Below are 7,469 nucleotides of genomic sequence, written 5' to 3'. Positions count from 1 at the left end.
AACTGTATTTAATGGTGTTATGTAGTTGTGTTGTCATGTTGTATTGTAGTAACCCTCAACTGTATTTAATGGTGTTATGTAGTTGTGTTGTCATGTTGTATTGTAGTAACCCTCAACTGTATTTAATGGTGTTATGTAGTTGTGTTGTCATGTTGTATTGTAGTAACCCTCAACTGTATTTAATGGTGTTATGTAGTTGTGTTGTCATGTTGTATTGTAGTAACCCTCAACTGTATTTAATGGTGTTATGTAGTTGTGTTGTCATGTTGTATTGTAGTAACCCTCAACTGTATTTAATGGTGTTATGTAGTTGTGTTGTCATGTTGTATTGTAGTAACCCTCAACTGTATTTAATGGTGTTATGTAGTTGTGTTGTCATGTTGTATTGTAGTAACCCTCAACTGTATTTAATGGTGTTGGGTTAGAGACAGACAAGACACGGAGACAGCAACAGAATAGGAAATGATGGACAGGACACAGAGACAGCAACAGAGGAATAGGATTTGATGGAGAGAGACACCAGACAAGACACAGAGACAGCAACAGAGGAATAGGATTTGATGGAGAGAGACACCAGACAAGACACAGAGACAGCAACAGAATAGGATATGACAGAGAGAGACACCAGACAAGACACTGAGACAGCAACAGACGACACAGAGAAAGTGATGGAGAGAGACAGAAGAATAGAGTTCCAGACAGTTGTAGAATGTATGCCAAGACACATTGTAAGAGCTGTAAAGAGAGAGGGAGGGAGAGAGAACAGGCAGAACCTGATATGTAAATGAGCAGAGCAAATGAAAGTAACTTTTGACGACCTGATGATCATTCAGACTGTTTCTATTGAGAGATAAAAGGTAAGACGACGATCGTTATGTGTATTAATGTAGTTGATGATATTGTTATGTGTTTTCATATAGTTGATGATATTGTTATGTGTATTCATATAGTTGATGATATTGTTGTGTGTATTCATATAGTTGATGATATTGTTATGTATATTCATATAGTTGATGATATTGTTATGTGTATTCATATAGTTGATGATATTGTTATGTGTATTCATATAGTTGATGATATTGTTGTGTGTATTCATATAGTTGATGATATTGTTATGTGTATTCATATAGTTGATGATATTTCTGGTGGACAGTGTTATAATAGTCCTACTCTCCTTAAAATGTTTTTGATATTAATGAGATGCGTGGGGTGAATTTGTTCTGTGCCCATCTGTGTGCCCCAAGGTGATCACTCCTACACTATCTAGAATCTAAAAGGGTTATTTTGCTGTCCCCATAGGAGAACCCTTTTTGTACCTTTTGGGTTCCATGAAGAACCCTTTCCACAGAGGGTTCTACATGGAAGCCAGAAGGGTTCTACCTGGAACCCAAAAGCGTCTCCTATGGGGACAGACGGAGGACCTGTTTGGAACCCTTTATTCTAAGAGTGTACTGGATCTATAGACCAGGGTGATCTCCTACTGTATCATAGGTCTATAGACCAGGGTGATCTCCTACTGTATCATAGGTCTATAGACCAGGGTGATCTCCTACTGTTCATTAGTTCCCACCGTAGCAAAACGCTTGGCAACAGAACCCGTTTAGGTCACATTGTACAGCGTTTACAGTGAACTGTTTAGGTCACATTGTACAGCGTTTACAGTGAACTGTTTAGGTCACATTGTACAGCGTCTACAGTGAACTGTTTAGGTCACATTGTACAGTGTCTACAGTGAACTGTTTAGGTCACATTGTACAGTGTTTACAGTGAACTGTTTAGGTCACGTTGTACAGCGTTTACAGTGAACTGTTTAGGTCACGTTGTACAGTGTTTACAGTGAACTGTTTAGGTCACATTGTACAGTGTTTACAGTGAACTGTTTAGGTCACATTGTACAGCGTTTACAGTGAACTGTTTAGGTCACGTTGTACAGTGTTTACAGTGAACTGTTTAGGTCACATTGTACAGCGTTTACAGTGAACTGTTTAGGTCACGTTGTACAGCGTTTACAGTGAACTGTTTAGGTCACATTGTACAGCGTTTACAGTGAACTGTTTAGGTCACATTGTACAGCGTTTACAGTGAACTGTTTAGGTCACATTGTACAGCGTTTACAGTGAACTGTTTAGGTCACGTTGTACAGCGTTTACAGTGAACTGTTTAGGTCACGTTGTACAGCGTTTACAGTGAACTGTTTAGGTCACATTGTACAGCGTTTACAGTGAACTGTTTAGGTCACATTGTACAGTGTTTACAGTGAACTGTTTAGGTCACATTGTACAGTGTTTACAGTGAACTGTTTAGGTCACATTGTACAGCGTTTACAGTGAACTGTTTAGGTCACATTGTACAGCGTTTACAGTGAACTGTTTAGGTCACATTGTACAGTGTTTACAGTGAACTGTTTAGGTCACATTGTACAGCGTTTACAGTGAACTGTTTAGGTCACATTGTACAGTGTTTACAGTGAACTGTTTAGGTCACATTGTACAGCGTTTACAGTGAACTGTTTAGGTCACATTGTACAGCGTTTACAGTGAACTGTTTAGGTCACATTGTACAGCGTTTACAGTGAACTGTTTAGGTCACGTTGTACAGTGTTTACAGTGAACTGTTTAGGTCACATTGTACAGCGTTTACAGTGAACTGTTTAGGTCACATTGTACAGTGTTTACAGTGAACTGTTTAGGTCACATTGTACAGTGTTTACAGTGAACTGTTTAGGTCACATTGTACAGCGTTTACAGTGAACTGTTTAGGTCACATTGTACAGTGTTTACAGTGAACTGTTTAGGTCACGTTGTACAGTGTTTACAGTGAACTGTTTAGGTCACATTGTACAGCGTTTACAGTGAACTGTTTAGGTCACATTGTACAGCGTTTACAGTGAACTGTTTAGGTCACATTGTACAGCGTTTACAGTGAACTGTTTAGGTCACATTGTACAGTGTTTACAGTGAACTGTTTAGGTCACATTGTACAGCGTTTACAGTGAAATGTTTGTGTTTTATGCAACTGTCACGGTCGTTGTAATGGACGGACCAAGGAACAGCATGTGTTGAGTTCCACATATTTATTTAAAGTGAAACTACTTAACAAAACAATAACCAAGCAACAAACCGTGACGACGTGGTGCAACACACACAGACACACAACAACAATGGAGAACTGAAGCTGATCCCCAATTAGAGACAACGATAATCGGCTGCCTCTAATTGGGAACCATACCAAGCACACCAACATGGAAATAGGAAAACTAGAACACCCCCCTAGTCATGCCTTGATCTACAACACCATAGAGAACCAAGGGCTCTCTGTGGTCAGGGCGTGACAGCAACATTTTAAAACTGTTGGCTGTGGAGTAAACTAATGAATACAACCCAGGTTGTAGCCTACGACTCGGCATGTTGATACCTGCCTGATGCTGAAACCTGAACGGAGCCTGAGGGGTAAACTATGATACTAGCCAGATATACTGGTTTTCTAAAGTTAGCCAGCTTCAGTTAGCTTCACATTCCAGCTCAGGCCTCATCCATCAGAATATACACAACAGAACAGAAAATATCTCAATGACTTGACATGTTCTGGTTGTGAATTCAGGCTACAAGGTGAGAATCCTGCCAGGGATTATTGTAAAGTGTGTAGAGACATTAAATGTATGGTGTAATGTTAGTATAGTGAATGGAAGTAAAACACTCCTAACAGTAGATAAATTAAATGTATGGTGTAATGTTAGTATAGTGAAGTAAAACACTCCTTACATTTACATTTACATTTAAGTCATTTAGCAGACGCTCTTGTCCAGAGCGACTTACAAATTGGTGCATTCACCTTATGACATCCAGTGGAACAGCCACTTTACAATAGTGCATCTAAATCTTTTAGGGGGGTGAGAAGGATTACTTACTTAAATGTATGGTGTAATGTTAGTATAGTGAATGACAGTAAAACACTCCTAACAGTAGATAAATTAAATGTCTGGTGTAATGTTAGTATAGTGAATGACAGTAAAACACTCCTAACAGTAGATACATTAAATGTCTGGTGTAATGTTAGTATAGTGAATGACAGTAAAACACTCCTAACAGTCTACTTCTACTGAGACAGGTTGGTGTCAGTTTAATCATACAACATGGAGCTGACTGGACGTGGTCAAGTCAAATTCAATATATCAATATTCATATATTATAGTTCTACATTTAACATTTCATATGATAATGTACTTGTATCATAGTTCCTCTATAGTGTAGTGATCCTCTACATTTCATGTGATAATGTAATTGTATCATAGTTCCTCTACATTTCATATGATAATGTAATTGTATCATAGTTCCTCTATAGTGTAGTGATCCTCACTATATGAGCCCCGTCACAATTCCGACCAAGTTACCCAATTGATGCCAATGGTGCGATGCGTAGGTTGTTCACCTTTAACACATGCAACCTGGGTTCACTTCCCTGCCCCGCTGTTTGCTACATTGGTGTCTGAGACATGCTTTTGTGTGAGCCAGTGTCACGCCTTGGTCTTAGTATTTTGTGTTTTCGTTATTTATTTGGTCAGGCCAGGGTGTGACATGGGTTCATTTTGTGGTGTGTTTTTGTATTGGGGTTTAGTAGGTATTGGGATTGTGGTTGAGTAGGGTTGTCTAGCATAGTCTATGGCTGACTGAGGCGTTCTCAATCAGTGTCAGGTGATTCTCGTTGTCTCTGATCGGGAACCATATTTAGGTAACCTGGGTTTCACTGTGGGTTTGTGGGTGATTGTTTCTGTCTCTGTTTTCACAAGATAGGCTGCTGGTTTTCGCGGTCCGTTTGTTGTTTTGTTACTTAGTTATTTCATGTATCGTTCTATTTTCATTAAAGAACATGAGTAACCACCACGCAGCATTTTGGTCCGCTCCTCTTTCAACAGACGATCTTCGTTACAGCCAGGTAACAATTCCCACCATGTGGGTTAACCCTATTGGTGCAATACGTAGGGTGTTGACCTCCCTGCCCGCTGTTTTCAACTATATTAACATCACAGGCTGCCTGTAGGGTGTTGACCTCCCTGCCCGCTGTTTTCAACTATATTAACATCACAGGCTGCCTGTAGGGTGTTGACCTCCCTGTCTGCTGTTTTCAACTATATTAACATCACAGGCTGCCTGTAGGGTGTTGACCTCCCTGCCTGCTGTTTTCAACTATATTAACATCACAGGCTGCCTGTAGGGTGTTGACCTCCCTGCCTGCTGTTTTCAACTATATTAACATCACAGGCTGCCTGTAGGGTGTTGACCTCCCTGCCTGCTGTTTTCAACTATATTAACATCACAGGCTGCCTGTAGGGTGTTGACCTCCCTGCCTGCTGTTTTCAACTATATTAACATCACAGGCTGCCTGTAGGGTGTTGACCTCCCTGTCTGCTGTTTTCAACTATATTAACATCACAGGCTGCCTGTAGGGTGTTGACCTCCCTGCCTGCTGTTTTCAACTATATTAACATCACAGGCTGCCTGTAGGGTGTTGACCTCCTGCCTGCTGTTGTCAACTATATTAACATCACAGGCTGCCTGTAGGGTGTTGACCTCCCTGCCTGCTGTTGTCAACTATATTAACATCACAGGCTGCCTGTAGGGTGTTGACCTCCTGCCTGCTGTTTTCAACTATATTAACATCACAGGCTGCCTGTAGGGTGTTGACCTCCCTGTCTGCTGTTTTCAACTATATTAACATCACAGGCTGCCTGTAGGGTGTTGACCTCCCTGCCTGCTGTTTTCAACTATATTAACATCACAGGCTGCCCGTAGGGTGTTGACCTCCCTGCCTGCTGTTTTCAACTATATTAACATCACAGGCTGCCTGTAGGGTGTTGACCTCCCTGTCTGCTGTTTTCAACTATATTAACATCACAGGCTGCCTGTAGGGTGTTGACCTCCCTGCCTGCTGTTTTCAACTATATTAACATCACAGGCTGCCCGTAGGGTGTTGACCTCCCTGCCTGCTGTTTTCAACATCACAGGCTGCCTGTAGGGTGTTGACCTCCCTGCCTGCTGTTTTCAACTATATTAACATCACAGGCTGCCCGACATTTGTTGAACAAAGAGACACAATAATATGAGTGAAAGGATTTTAGGATAATATCAGTAAGTGATGATTTAGAGTTGTCTTCTGGGTTCAGCCTTCTAGTTGTCTTTATCAACAGGTTGAAATGTAATAAATGACATCACAATGACATGTCCTCAGAGTTGGAAAGATCCTACATCTGTACACATTATTTAACATGGTGACATGGTGCTGCTAGTGAAAGAAAACATTAAGAGACAGAATACAGGCGGTGGAGTTTGCACAAAGTTTACGTACAACAATATATTGAACTAGGTAGACTGAGCATAGAGCTAAAGGCTATAACCACGGGGAAGAAACTGTTCAGATTGGGGTCTATAACATCCAGTCACTTAGGTTTACAGCAGCTGACAGTTGCAACTTCATTGCTAATAACTCAAACTTCCTTTTTCAGATAAAGACATCATCTCTGTACAGATGTAGGATCTGAATTTGATCACCCTGTTGCAGGAAAACTAAAACTTGTAGTGTATTTGATGTTTTAAAAGGCTTCTGAAGTTTGTCATTTCCACTTTCCACTTTAAAATGTTAATTATAATCCACATAATTTTTCTGCTTCAGTAAACTGTCTCAAATTAAGATCCTACATCTGTAGCAAAACACCTGTCTTTCATGTATATGGCTCTATCAGGATATATATACCTCTCTCTAATGTGTATGACTCTATCAGGATATATATACCTCTCTCTAATGTATATGACTCTATCAGGATATATATACCTCTCTCTAATGTATATGACTCTATCAGGATTCACTTTTGACGATTTGACATCTTTTATTTACTGTTGTTTAGGCTGGTTGAATGAGTTGTCTATGAAAGCTACTTCATCTGTAAGAAAACAGGCGTCTGCTCCAGTGACTGTAAGTTATGTGATTTCCTCATATGAAATTAAAAGTATGTTTGTAGCCTACGCAGTTATAAAATGGCTGTTGAAACTGTGACACATATTTCTCAGTACATTAGAAGTCAGATAAATGTGTTGAGACGTAGGAAAGATGGGCAAACTCTCGTTGGTCTTGGCTTTCTACACACTATTATAAGGTTAGTCGATGTCAGACATTAAATAGTCAGAGTAGGTTGGAGTTATGATCACTTATCATGCTGACAAACCTGATGGTCTCTGTGAACTGATCTGAACAGGTTTAGACTGGTCATCTATGATATGTAGGTTATATACAGTACATTCTCTGTCCTGCTACTGGAAGGACTATAACATTATGTGAACTGATCTGAACAGGTTTAGACTGGTCATCTATGATATGTAGGTTATATACAGTACATTCTCTGTCCTGCTACTGGAAGGACTATAACATTATGTGAACTGATCTGAACAGGTTTAGACTGGTCATCTATGATATGTAGG

The 7,469-nt window shown here is 40.1% G+C and overlaps 1 protein-coding gene and 1 long non-coding RNA gene across 6 annotated transcripts in view; one reads left to right on the top strand and one right to left on the bottom strand.

The window, feature by feature from the left end:
• The first annotated feature begins 674 nt into the window (after nucleotides 1–674).
• The window catches only part of LOC127925104 (NLR family CARD domain-containing protein 3-like), a 46,724-nt gene continuing 39,929 nt past the window's right edge, over nucleotides 675–7,469 (top strand). The window contains exons 1-2 of one of the 5 annotated variants that reach the window (XM_052509906.1): nucleotides 675–857; nucleotides 6,899–6,966. The gene's annotated coding sequence lies outside the window, so the exon portion shown is untranslated. The other 4 variants (XM_052509904.1, XM_052509908.1, XM_052509905.1 and 1 more) reach the window with 4 other exon arrangements.
• On the bottom strand, nucleotides 5,063–5,967 carry LOC127925105 (uncharacterized). The gene is made up of 3 exons (XR_008119739.1): nucleotides 5,799–5,967; nucleotides 5,683–5,740; nucleotides 5,063–5,510 (listed from the first exon to the last, which is right to left on the bottom strand). It is a non-coding gene; the product is annotated as an uncharacterized LOC127925105 (long non-coding RNA).

Source organism: Oncorhynchus keta, unplaced genomic scaffold, assembly GCF_023373465.1.
Source record: "Oncorhynchus keta strain PuntledgeMale-10-30-2019 unplaced genomic scaffold, Oket_V2 Un_contig_5109_pilon_pilon, whole genome shotgun sequence".
NCBI classification, from domain to species: domain Eukaryota; kingdom Metazoa; phylum Chordata; class Actinopteri; order Salmoniformes; family Salmonidae; genus Oncorhynchus; species Oncorhynchus keta.
Note: the sequence above shows the minus strand (reverse complement) of the source record. Positions and strands in the feature narration are given on the sequence as shown.